The sequence below is a fragment of the Chaetura pelagica genome, unplaced genomic scaffold, assembly GCF_000747805.2.
Source record: "Chaetura pelagica isolate M959 unplaced genomic scaffold, ChaPel_1.0 scaffold219, whole genome shotgun sequence".
Taxonomy (NCBI): Eukaryota; Metazoa; Chordata; class Aves; order Apodiformes; family Apodidae; genus Chaetura; species Chaetura pelagica.
In genome coordinates this window covers 1454431-1469082 of record NW_009954552.1, presented here as the reverse complement: position 1 = coordinate 1469082, position 14652 = coordinate 1454431, and positions in this window count along the sequence as shown.

Here is a 14652-nt window from a genome sequence, read left to right as displayed (position 1 = left end):
CTCCAGAAAACATTGTTCCATATTTTAACCTCAGGTGTAAAAATAGTATAAGAAAGTCATATCCTCTTAATACTTTTACTTTCCATTAATTAAACCTATGTCTTATCTCCACTTTTCATTCCATCATCCCAAGTATCAGAGCCCTAATCGTGTAAGAAACTTCAACTTGCAGACTTAATCATCTGGAGGGCATAACCAGCTGACATCCTCTGTGAGCAAGACAGAGATCTGCAACACATCTGCTGATGAGCTGCCTCTACTCCTCACGGGGTGTGCAAAATAGCATTTGACAGGAACAATCTGAAAGATCAATAAAGTGAAATCCCAGCTGAGCAGAGAGTCACATTCACATGAAACTCAAAAGCTTTCCCTGTAGTCTGAACCTTTACTATTTTTTAATGTCTCCTAAATATATAATAATTCACCTTTCTTGGAGAAAGAAAGCTCCTTTTATAATAGAGCTACATGACATTTTCTGTGCAGATTAAGCATTCTGCAGCACATAGTACAGAATTTCAAAATCCAGGGTCTGGACAAAATAATATAGCATGTTGAAAATCTGTATAAAAAATAATAATTCACACACATTCCAAGAAAAGAATATTCTATCAAGCTGATTTTTTTTAAAGTTTAGTTACTTTGAAGATAACTGGTTCCTATCTCATGACCTTGCCAGCCTTCCTTCTGATGATATAGTTCATCATAGAGACTGAGAACAAAGGAAAAAATGTTAATTCTGATTCTCGGAAAAGTTTAATAGTAGCAATAAGGTCATTTTAATGAATTATTTGCTTTAACCTCTCTTTCCAGCCTAAATGTAACAGCTGCTCAAGGATTCCCACTTAGCTAGCTATACTGAATAAAATAATCCTAGAGCCTTTTAGATCTCAGAGGAAAGATTTCTTCATTTATATGACACTCCAAGTGGTGTGGCAAAGCCCTGTACCTTCCTCTCTGTCCAGTTATAGTAAAAAGCAAGTGGTATGTTTTTGCTGCTTTCTTATTTGAGATACTGCATTTCCTAAGACAGTCAAACATACAGTTGTAAAAACCTACAGATTTTAATTCTACTTTGCTGCTATTCACAGGCTTACCTTGCTTCTAACTGTGATTCCTGCAGAGTAGCAACCAGAACCTGGGCTGCAATTAGTCAGTCACCTGGAGGTGTAGATAAAAGCAAGAAAATCAACACTACTACACAGCACAGAGTATAGTTGCCTTTGAGTGAAGAATAATTCCATACTTGGAATAATCAAGTTCAGGAAACCTAAGTTATGTGTAACTGGGTCTTAAGAATACCTGGACTATATGTCTGTGACCCATCAATATCAATTGATCAAACATAATACATGAACAACACTATAAAACTCCATTATCAAAAATGCTAGAAATATTAGAAAGATCTACACATTTTTTTTTGTTTTAATTTTTCAGTGTTCATTCAGTGGTATAGTGGACCTGCCTCCTTTTTCTTTGAATTAACAGATCTTGTGCTTGTTTACTAACAGCAGTTAGTCTTACTGCATATATTAAGGTATCAGGGAAGCATAACAATCCAAACCAATTAATATGCCTCCTGACTAGCTTGTCTAAGGCCTACATATAAACAAAAGAAAGAGAATAATCTAGTGAATTATTTGGGACACATTGGCTTTTAGCTGAAATAACTCCCTAGAGGAGTCTCTCTGCTTTTCAACCATATGTACACACTACCCTCCAATCTTAAAGTGCTTAAAGCTAGGAGATATGAAACTCCCCCATGTTTTAAAGAGAAAAGGCCCTGCAATCTTAACTCTGCATTTAAATTCAAAACTATCTTTTCTGATTTTTTATTAGTAACTTTCTAAGTTTAGGAATAGGGCAGGGGATTTTTTAGGGGAATTTTGTACAGCAGTTGCTGTATTACAGCCTAGTGGTTTAGTAATGCTGCTAGACCCAATGAAAAGCTGTCAGTAATATTATGTCTATGTTAAATTTTCTCAAAAATTCTAGTAGCAAACTCTAAATTATTTTTTTTTTGGCAATATCTAAAGAATCAAATCCAAAGCAGAGCTGCACTTTAACTATTTCTGTGAGATCTCCACTCAACCATAGACATTTAACCTATCATTATCAGAGCTACTTCTAACGCTCCGAGTGACTGATGAGCTTCAGGTTATGGATATTTTATTATTGAAGTGCTGTTTTGAGCAGTTACAGAAAAATACTGTCTTCTTCACTGGGGTACTATGGTCATAATGTGGTCTCAAATAGCAAATGAGGTCTGTAGAATTATTTACATAAGTCAGGGAAAATAATTATGCAAGTACTAAGCAAATTTTATTTTTACCCATCTCCTTTTCTTGTTGCTGTCATTGTTTTGTGTCTACACTTTGATCCTGACTTCATGATTGTTCTGAATAATTGATTTTATGGTATGTAATTCCAAGCCCATCCTCATTTCCTACTTTGTTTATATGCATTCTTATTTTTATTGTTTTCTCTTTAAAATGCAAATAAACTTTTGCTTGCTTCACCCCCCCAGCCTCTAGTACTAAACAAATAGTATCTCATGTACTACTCAGGGATGTTAGTGACAGGAAAAAGAAGACAAGAAAGGTAAGAAGAAAGAAGAGAAAAAGACATTTTAATTCCACAGCTTCTGTAAATCTTTGCTTTTACTGCTTATCTTTAATGTTCCACAAGGAAATATGTTTTATTCCAAGGATCTCTGAAGGTGTCTCAACACACACTGAAGTTTCTGTCACTTACTCCCTAGTACCTGGCTTTTCCAGACCAGGATGTGAATAACATTTTGTAAGGTTCAACAGAACGAGGAGGGGTTCGAGCGAATAATTCCTCTCCCTCAGGCTTTAGTTGATACCTGCTGAAACCCCCTCCCCGCAAAGGGCAGCATGCACTCCTGCTCAAACAGGGAATGAGGAGCTGGAGTGAGGGGTTTACACGTGTTGATATTTTATAAACAAAACAGAGACGTACAAAGATGTAACTGTAGTACAAGCCTCTGATAAGGGGAAGATTGTTATGGTAAAGGGGTTAACAGCTTCTGTTCTTAAAAGAACAGTCCGATTTCAGCCTGTATTCTGCCCCTGTGATCCCAGGAAGGCCTGGCAGGCTGCAGTACAACAGGGTGCCCCTCAGCTACCCGTGAGTTCTGGGCTCCTCTCTCACAGAGGCAGAAGCCCCGCCGTGCTGTCCGGTGACTCCTCTTAGGTCAGGGTGAGTTTCAGGTGCCAAGCGTGTTATCTCATCTGCAGCCAGCCCTGGCCCAGCCTATCTGGAGTCCTGGGGCAGGACAGACCAGCCTCAGGCAGGGGGGCAGACCCTTCAGCAAGGAGCCAGCATCTTAGGTCTTGACGGTTCCAAGTGCCAGAGGCACCATGCGGGAGTGGTGTCCATTTAGTCGTCCTTATATGTTGAAATAGGTTTATGGGAGACATATCTTTTTGTGGTAAGGGACGTAACCCTTACACACTTTCACAAAATAAGGTCCTTCTCAGCTTAATTGCTTCTTGAATATGCTTTGCAGAGAAAAAGGAAGAAAGTGCTATTTCATCTCTACCCACTGACTGTGGACTTGGTTTCTTTTAGATGTTTTAGTATTATCAGCAATAGGTAAAGAAAAATAAGATTGTGCCGTGCATTTGTGAGTCAGATCAATTACTTCTACATCTAGTCTTATCATGTGACAATGATTTTAATGCCTCAGTCCTCCAGCAGTGCATTAAGGAATGCATACGTTTTACTTCTCAGCTTCAAGAGCCTGCCAGTTGGCATGTTGTGTAATGGGAAAGTATCGACTTGATGTTTTATAGGGGGGGATTAATTTGGGCCCTTGGGTTTGCTGGTTGGTTGCATTTTTAAGAAAATTAAAGTATCTTAAAAATGAAAATGCTTTAGGTTGACTGATGCATTATTTTGTCTACTACGTGTTGGTTTTAGCCTTGCAGAAATCCATTGAATTAGTGAAACAAATCTTTTGGAAATGTTTGTCAGCTAGTTTTTCTAGAAAACATCAGATCAAGCTAAACAGAATTTAGATGTGACTTGTATATAGAAGTAATATCCAAGGAAAGGCAATTAATAATAAGATTCTATGGTTCATCTTTAAGGAAGGAAATTAGACTTATTGTGTCTTTTCAAGGGTTTTCCGATGAAAATGTTGTCACTTGTGCATATTTGTTTTTCCCCATAGAGTTCAGAACTTAGGTAATGCTACCCTAAACCAGAAAGATCATAGAAAATGTATATTATTAAATTTTCTTATTTGCAAAGTTGGATGAAATCTCTTCAGGAACATGTCATGCAGCTCAAGTGACTCCCTTATGGTCTGCATAACTAGTGGAGAGAAGTCTGAGTGACAAATTAGGTAAACAAGTCACAGGACAATATATGCAATTCCAGCTAGGTCTCCTCTGCATATTTAGGCACTCTGAACTACTTATGCATATGAAAAAGAAACTTGGACTTCTGTGCCAATTACATATTTTTGTTTAATTTGCCTCATTTTAAAATCCTTTGCCCAGATACAGTGGTAGACTTACTTAATTTTTTTTACCTGCTGACATTAATATTTGACTATTTATAGAGGCATACCAAAAGAATACTGAATTTCTTTAAAATGTTAACAGTTTATAAGAATTCTCTGTATTCATTACTTTACATGAAGGGATATATAGATTTGTTAGTAATTGCTGACATTTTCCATAATTCATATCTGGCACTCTGCAGAAAGAGTTTTTTATATAATTATATTTTGTCATGTCTGCTAATTAGGGTGAACATGACTGCCATTTACTCATTTAAATTAAGTAAAAGTAATACAATCATCTCCTGTCCCTGATCATTATTTCAGTTCATACACTTAGGTTTTAGGTACTCTCCTAAGTGAAAGGGTTGTAAAGGTGTTGCAAAATGAACACATCGTGTTCTGTACAACAGATCAGGTTTTCCTGCTCAACAGATCAGATTTTCCTGCCTTGGGAAAAGCAATAGGATACACAGGTATGACACAGGAAGACTTCTATATTAATTGTGTGATCCCATAAGGTTACTGACAGGATCATGTAGACAGAAATTACATTTATCCAAGGGGAAAAATGGTCTCTATGAATTATCAGAAGTGTTCATATGTGATACCTTACTGATGATTTTGAAAATGAAACATGGATGCTGACTAAGACAAAAAGACTCATTCAAGTTTGTAAACACTGAACTTTTCATGGTTTTTATGTAAAATAATAAATTTTTATCCATGACAGGATAATGGACTGTATTGCTTTCTTTGTTCCTCTAAATCTTAGAGTTTCACAGGAAGAGACCTACAAAAAATAGCTAATATTACACAGATTAATACTTAATAACCTTCTAAATAGTTATAATTTGTCATAGAAGGATGAAACTTAAAATAGAAGAGTATATATATGTATATAAAGAATATAATATTCTGACTTTTGATTTGCAAAGTAAGAAAAAATGTATTAAAGTTTTACTCGCAGTAAATAATCTGTTACAAACACCTACCAAAAAAAAAAAAAGAAAAAAAAAAAAAAAAAAAAGGATTTATAGTCTACAACAGACTAAAGTGCCAAAAACAAAATAAACAAATTATAGTGGAGATTTTCAATTTGGAAATCTCATAAATCTGTGGAATGCATCATGTTTCTGAGATTTAACTGAGTTTCATAGTAAAGCATATGGCTGAATTCTGGGACACAAACACGAGTATCTGTAGCTAGAGATCTAGAGTGTGGGGTTTTTTAAAAGTTTTTACAGTGGTATTGATCTTTCTGGAGCTTCTTCACCACATATAATATTGAAATACAACATTTTGTATGAATTTAGATGTAGTATGACACCACAGAGATTTAGTTTCCTAAAACTAGTACTTTCTTAGGAAGCCAGATCACTTTATAAAACAGAAAAGTTCAATTTCCATAGCCAGCACTCATGACAAATCTGAAACACTAAAGCGTTTTAGAGTCAGGCTTTCCCTTAAGCATATTTTTATCTTTGTTGCTGTTTGATCTTGTGGTGGTGCTGACCCCCCTATTCACTGAGCCACATTGCAACATCAACCAACATTGTTCTTGCATTATTTACAAGTGCAGTGGGTTTTACATTGTTATTAATACCAAGTGCAGTGGGTTGATGCAGTCTGGCACTTTCTTGCCTTGCTTGCTGGAACAGTGAGTCCAAAAATCGGGAATCTTTTAGTCCTAGTGCAAATACAACAACTCGGGCAATTTGGCACTCCCTAACAGGGTCTGGAACTCTGTTTGCAGAAGGTACCTGAGACCCCTCTTGCTCAGAACACAGGCCAGCTCTGAAAGTAGCCAGAGATTACCTAACCCAAGTCATGGTTATAATGAAAAAGTACTGATCAAAGTCAGTTATGTTGGATCCTATAAACATTGATCTTAAGAGAGAGGCTCATTGAAGTTCTCTGGGGTGGTACCGAGTTGCAGTCCATATCACGTGTCTCACAAAGGAAGCTGATTCTTCTCGTTGATTATAACTAATTCTTTATTATTAAGTTATTAGAAAATAATATTATTTAACTCTGTGATTCATTATACTAGTGCTAAACTATCTTAATTTACTGCTTTTTCAAATCACAGCACAACCATAACTATGTGTTAAAGCACTACACTGAAATCCCTACACTTAAACCCCTTAGTTATAAATTATTGACCATGTCTGGAACTAGGAGCTGATTCAGGTGCACTCAGACTCCTCTCTGAGAAGGAGTTTAGAAAACAAGTGGTCTACTCTTAACCTCATGACTCAATGGGAGTGTCTTCCTCATTCTTTTCCCTGACTCCTGTGCAAATTACTCCAATCCAATTCCACCCCTAGATATCCCTCCCACATAGGGTGTGATAGAGTGCACTGTGCCATCAAATTCTGTTCAGTCACACTTTGGTAAGTCTATATTAAAAATCAACTTTTCTTGGTATCTTTGTTGTGATTTTCAAGAGATCTTAAGACCTTCCATTCTCATCTGCAACAGATCTCATCCTACTAGTGCATTAATTTACAGTAGGATATATAGTATAATTGTTATATTTCTCATAATAGGAACTTCATTTTCATTTCTATTGCTTGACCTGGGCATCTGTCTATGACTGAAATCAAGACAGGTTAGTACATTTTACATTAGTAAAGACCATAACAAGATTGTTGCATATTCGCCTACACAGGTTAAAAAAAATATAAAAATGGACTGAGTTATTCTTTGATTTCTGCAAGTTATGAAAATTAAGGGGACTAGGGTCAGTTCCTCTTGGCAACTTGGATGAAGCATCTCACCTTCTCCTCATCCTAATCCTTTGAGGTATTCTGGATCTTAAAAACACTATCTGTAATCTTCATACTCTCTGGTATTATGTTTAGAAGTTTGTTATTAACAAAAAGGAAAGCAATGAATTTACTAGTGATACTGGTGGTGTTTTTATGGTTTATACTGAGAAATGGCAGAAGTCATTACTATTTCAGGTAAAATTGTACTTACACGACACGTCAATAATGAAAATTGTTAAGCCAAAATAAAAGGGGCAGAGAAAGCAATCATGCCATTCAATCTTTAATATTCTACCTTAAGCTGCCATTGTTATCTGAACTTCTTTCTTGCTGTTCTGGTGACATGCGGTTCCTCATTTTGTCTCTCTCCCTTAGGCATATGGTAGCTATAGCAATCTGTTAACTCAGTGGTTTTGATAGTAACTTTTTCTTCAGGTCCTCTTTATTTATTTATTTTTAATTCTTGCAAATTTTTGCATTTGTTTTGGGTTCTTTGTATGCTGATGATTGCCAGTATGCTTTCTTTCCAATTGGTCTGCTTTTCTACACTATAAATTTGGTTTTCTTGTAATTATTTCCTGGACCTTTGATATGCAAGATACAGGGAAGTACTACCATGTATAGTATTCATAAGCATCAGCTCAGTTAAGCATTAGATCAAACAATTTAGTAAAATAAATTTGAACAAGTGAAGAGATTAATAGTAGTGAAAAGGGCCTGTAATTTAACAACATTGCTATTTGATTTTTGCCAGCAGACTTTGGCCACTTTGATGTCAATTATTAATTGATACAAGTAAAATTTTGTGGAAAAAAACACAAAAAACCCCAATGAGGCATATATGTTATATAACACTGAAACAGCAAGAATTAGAGAAAAGCACAACCCAAGTAGTTAACAGCTCATCCTTGAGACAGGCCTGCAAAACAGGAAAGGGATGGGAGTACTGCCCACAACTTATCTTAGATATGGCTTTGACTACTAGGTAGAAAACACTGACTAATTTGACTCACTGTATTAACATACCATCAGCATATGGATAAGCTATTAGCAAACTACAATGTCCATTCACAGGCTAGAGGGACCTCTATTAACAAAAGGGCCTTAATCTTTGAGCATGCCTAGTGAAATTTTTTAGCATTGCCATTTTAAATGGAAGCAAGGAGTTAGTTAAGCATTTATTTATGTGTGTCAATGATAGAATAATGTTGGAGATAAAGTTCTTTCTCATTATTTGGGCTTTAGTTTTGGGAAACTGAGCTTGCTTTGTAAAATACCACCTTGCTCCCTTTTCTGCTCAGAAGTCAATATTAAAGCAAGTATCTCAGCTCTGTGTGTGGATCAGCTTCTTGCACACCAGATGAAAGACTCTACCTTTTTGGAGCACAACTGAGTTCAATAAAAAATTTAAGACAATCAAGGCAAGATCTTGGGCTGTATTGAGGTCCTTCTGAGCCACAAGGGCTACAACAGAATGGAGGAACCAAATGAAGGAAAAAGTGTTTCTCAGTGTGTTCATGACCAAGGGAAGGTACAGTGGCTGAGTACAGTGGCTGGGGTCTTCTTTCTATGCCAATAATGCTATAAATTCATTCAATGGAACAACAGCAACAGCTTAAATTAACCTAAAACATAGCTTTTGATTTTACTTGAACATGTTTAGCACTTTCCCGTAACAATGCAGAGTTACAGGGCAAGAGTTCACTTTCAATTCCCTTGGGCTTGAGTTCCCCTAGTAATACTTTTTTTTTTTTTTTCCTCAGAGTTGAAAACAACTGCCTGAAACTGTGAGAATTCAAGATTTACCTATAGCATTTAATGGGAACTAACATTTCAAAGAAGGCACTAATACTCTGGAAAGTTTCTCCAAATATTTCACTTGCATGTGATGTGTTGTGTCCTCGTTTGGATTTCAGTAAGAATACTATGAAATGGACAATTTTTTAAAAAGGCCACCAGCATCTGGTGATTAATATTGTTTAACAACAAAGCGGTAATTCTTGTCAAGTGAGCCTTTTCTAAATCAATATCACTTTAGAAATCCCATCTATTATAAATAACAACCTTTTACTTATTCAGTGTTTTCATTCCCCTGAGTTTGTTGCAACTTTACTTATGATTCCAGCAGACCTGGTCTGACATTCCTAACATTCAAGCTAGTGCATGCATAATTAACAGTAAGCAAACATTGTCAAGAAAATGAATAGCGACAGTCAAAACGCCAAAACCGTTTGCTCATTTCTTTTGCCCATATACATCCAGAAATCTTTTTTACAATCTGATATAGACATAGCATAGTATCTGAGAACCTCATAAAATGAGATGCATTTCAAAGACAAGGTAAGAATGAAGAGACTTAATGGATATTTAGCCTATGCCTTGGACTTATCTATACATACTGCAGCTCTGGAATAATTTAAATTTAAACTTTCTAAATATGTTTTTTCTCTGCCTTTCTGGATTTTAGATAGAAAACAGCCATTGTGAAGATAGGGATTTTAAAATTTGTTTCCAGAAAATGGAATTATGGAATTTCCATACTGCTTTTTTTCAAAAATGTTTGTAGCAAAACAGAATTTGTATTGTGCTTTGATTTTCTTGGAAGGACCTGTGTAGAGAAGTGCAAGATGAGTGGTGCTTAATTGATGCGTTCAGCCTTGGATCTGACAGATAGGCTAATTTAGATCTGGTAGAGTGGACAAGCCTGGCTCACTGGCTGAAGAAGATACATCACTGTCCTTGGCTTCTTGTCATCAAACCTAGGTTCCAAATGGCTATGTGAACACATGACTTGCGAAGCAAAGTAAAAACTACACAATCAGAAGATGTACAATAAAAGCCAGAATCAAAACCTGTATGACTTCATCTGGCAATGTGCATGCAAAGCAAGGCCTGGCTATTAATGAAGCTTGAACGTACATGCAAAGCAGGCGTTGGGAATCTCCCCTACCTTTTTCCTACTTAATAAATATCACTGCTCTACTAGGAACCAACCAATATGCTAGTTATGACCTAAGTCTCATCTCTTCAGAAGATGTTAAATTACTCTTCAAATCTTTTTGTTTCAGGTGAGAAGAGCACCTCCACAGGTCAAAGGGCTTGATCCTCTCTTCTGCTCAGGCCAGCATGCCTCCTTGAGTGAGATACCACAACTTCCACCCTTTGGGTTGGGGTGAAGGAATCCCTGGGTGCATTGTGTACTTTGTACTATTATTTATAGCAGTATTAACATCTCTTAATAGTCATGTCGTAGTCAGTGCATTTATCAACAGCTACCTCAAAGTTGTATGTGTCGCCTTAATTTATAACGATTTTGTATTTGCCAGTTGTGATTCCATCTCATGGCAGGCCTTGCTTGAAGATAGTGGGACACAAATGTTTTTAAGTGGTCGTACACATAAGTGCAAATAAAACACCGATTAACAATTGGGAAAGAAGACTGCAGTCACTCATCCCCAGAGCCTCTGTGTAAGGGAAAGGAGAGGGATTAGTTAAGCAATCATGTGTGTCAATGATAGAATAATATTGGAGGCAAAGTCCTTTCTAATTATTTTGGGTTTAAAAGTAGCACTTGTGTTCTGGGAAACTGAGCTTGCTTTGTGAAATACCTCCTTGCTCCTGTTTCTGCCCAGAACTGGATATTAAAACAAATATCTCAACTCTGTGTGTGGATCCGCTTCTTGCTCAGTGGAGAGGGAGCCCAGTTTCAGGACAAAAACAGGTTGAGAGGAAATTCCTCACATTGTGCCAGGGAATGCTTTGACTGGATACTCGGAAAAGTATTATAAAAGTGTTATAAAACATTGGAGCAGGCTGCCTGGGGAAGTGGTTGGGTCACCATCCCTGGAGTTATTTAAAAGATATGTAGATGTGTTGCTTAGGGACATGGTTTTGTTGTGGGACTCAGCAGTGTTAGATTTATAGTTGAAATTTATGATCACAGAATCTGAGAATGGTAGGGGTTAGAAGGGACCTTTGGAGATTACCTAGTCCAAGACCCTTGCTGAAGCAAGTTCCTATAGAGCAAGTGACACAGGGTCATATCCAGGAAGATTTTTAATACCTCCAGAAAGGAGACTTCACAACCTCTCTGGGCAGCTTGTTCCAGTGTTCTGTTACCCTCAGAGTAAAGAAGTATTTTCTTGTAGTTAGGTTAAACCTCCTTGTCCTGGTTTGAGCCAGGATGAAGCCTCTTCCTTTTACTATTTTTTCTTTCAGTAAGCTAGAATAGCACTAGTATTTTGAATAAGTTTGTGACTGTAAAATGCATTGACACAGATGTTTAATCTGATATGGGAAGGCACCCTGTAGTAGTATAGACACCTTCATGCCTTTTTAACAGCAAAGAAGAAAGAGTTAAACAAAACTAGTTATATGGAAGGAATAGCACTGGCAATCAACAAAGATTTCAGAAATAATTCTTGATTTTATAATTCACAGAATTACATAATTAATAAGTCAACTTCAGTATCTGACTTAGGAAATTCCAGCTAGTCTGCTAACTATCTTGATGTTATCAAGTAAATATCAACTTTTAATTTTAATCAATTAATCAAGTTTAAAGAGGCTTTTATAATTTGTTTTGGAATTGACAAAGGTTAAGATTTTCAGTAATGATCGCTTAGATTTAGTCTTCTATATTCAGTCTCTGAGGAAGCACTGACTTCATGGCATTCTGAACATCCTCTCTATCTGTGTAAAATAAGCTAACACTGCAAGATAAAGTTTCTTCTGGAAAGTAAGCGCAGAAACAGGCTTAGAGTTTTGAAAAACACAGAAAAAAACCCAATAGGTAGCAGAGTTACCATCAACATTATGAAAACATAGTGAGCAGTGCTTGAACAAATGTCTCATCCCTTTTTGATCACGTTTCCTTCCAAGACAGCTTAAATTTTCATCTACATGCTAATAATAGTAAAGAATGAATCCTTGTTCTATTAAGTCAATGGCAAAAATTCAGCTGATACCTCTTCATATTAAAATCAGGGATTGTATCCTGTTAGTGTGGTCTAAATGTATTATAATTTATTTATTCACAATTTAAGTCTAAATATAAATTATATAGTCCTGTATACACAGTAATTTCATGCCTGTTTTCTTCATTAAAACCTGCAAAATGTAAGAAAAAACTTTAAAAATCAGTATTCTGGTTTTCATTGCAATGGTCTATAGCAATAGGTAGATCTGCAGCAGTACAATGGGATCTAATGCCATCCTCAAGACACTGACAGGCAAATGGTGTAACACAAATTGTCACATTATAGGTTATTACTGGCTCACTTACTCTAATAAAGGAAGAGAGGGTACTAATTAAACCAGTGATGATTTAGAGAGAGAAGATCTGTGGGAGAGGGGAGAAATAGACAGATAATGTCCAGAAGAGATCTAACATTGAAATAATTCCCTTCTGCCTCTAAAGAGAAAATGTGGTCTTTGACAAGGACAGTCCATTAAGTGATGTGACCTGATTAGGCTTATGAATGCTGCTGGCAGCATTATTAAGATGAATGAGAGGCAGAGAAGCCAGGACTGTGTAAGCAAACAGATCCCACCTGGGTGGGATTATTACATTTCCCCCAGTACATGAAAAATAATTTTTGTTTTGAAATGAGTTACAGAGGTGAGTGGAGGAAAATTCAATCGATATTTCTCTATGATAGAAAAGGAAAACAGAATCAGAATATAGAAAATGTGTAACTGCTATTTTTTCTTCTAACTAATTATGTCCAAAGTAAAAGTAAACATTCAAAATGATGCAAATATTACATGAAATCTCATAGCAATCTAATAAACATTTTCTTTCTCCCATTTAGATACAAAAACTTATAAACCACTGAAAGAAATAATGAAGACAATTGCTGTTAGCTTATTCATCAAAAGTAACAGAGAAGAGTCAGTGTATTTGGTTTACATTGTGAGGTTTTGGTAGTTGGAGGGGCCGCATAGGTAATGGCTCTGTGAGAAGAAACCAGGAGATGCTGATATGTCAGACAGAGTCAGTTCCAGCTGGCTCCAACATGCACCTGTTTTCCCAAAAGTGGGGTCCGTTACCTGGTGTGCAAGGAGCCAATGCACATAGAGAGTTGAGATATTTGCTCTAATATCCAGTTCTGTGCAGAAAAGGGAACAGGGTGGTATTTCACAAAGCAAGATCAGTTTCCAGAAACACAAGTGCTACTCTTCTACCCAAAAATGTGAGAAAGACCTTTGTCTCTAACATTATTCTATTACTCACACACACAACTCGTCAACTAATCCCTTGCTTCCATTGGGTAATTGCCAACAATACACAGAAAAAAAAAAATATTGAAAAAATCTCACCCTGGTGAACCACTAACAGACTTTAAGTCCTGAAATCAATATCAGGCAAAGGGCCAACTAAAGGATTTTAAAGCTTTTGACTATTTCCAAAGGCACAAGAAGCCAGCAAGTACAAAGAAACATGGGGTTTCAGCTCTACTAGCATAATGAGCAAAACCACTGTCTGACCTTAGTAAACAAAGTGCAAAGGCACTTAGTGCAAAAGCAAGAAAATTGCCTTGTTTCAGCACAGAAACATGATTTAAGCAGTTGTAAATTTTCATGAGGGATCTGTGTGTATATCTGCTACATAACTAGAGATAAAGATAGGAAGATAGCTATTTCTTCTGAAATTTAGCTGTGCAAATCTGTACAATTAATAATTTTATCAGCTGAATGCAACCTATTTTAACTGTTTAAGTCAATGTATTTATAAAAGTGGCTGTGTTTTCCAGAAGCTGACTTTTTTAGGAAAACTGTCTGAGGAATCAACAAGTTTTAAACTGTTTTAGCAGGTGAATTAATTTTCTTTAAACAGAACTAGATGTATAATCAAAGCAGTACTTTTTAATCTACTTTTGTCTTTATTTATAATGGTCAAAATAGCAAAAAAGAGCAATTCAAGTCACACAATTACACAAGTCACACTAATTACAGTCTCAAAGCATCAGTTTAAAATTAACTTGCTCTCATTGAAACAGTATTTAAACAAATGTACTTGAACCTTTGAGTAGTAAAGGATTTTAGTTTTCTCAGCCCAGAGACTCTTAATGCATGAAGAATAAGAACCAAATTTGGGCACCTTCCTTAAAAGTGCCAAATTGATATGAACTGTTTTTTTCAAGAGAGCTAACAGAACTAGCAGTGCCAAATTGGAAAGGCCATCCATAATCTGAACTACCACATTCCTTTGACATTTGCAAGAATAGACATGATTTTATGGCATTCAATAGTTTGTTTTAATTAGATCTCAATGATTGATATTAGTCTTCATTTCTTTATCATTCACATGATAAGCATAGCATACTAGGATTAAGTAGGATAAGATCC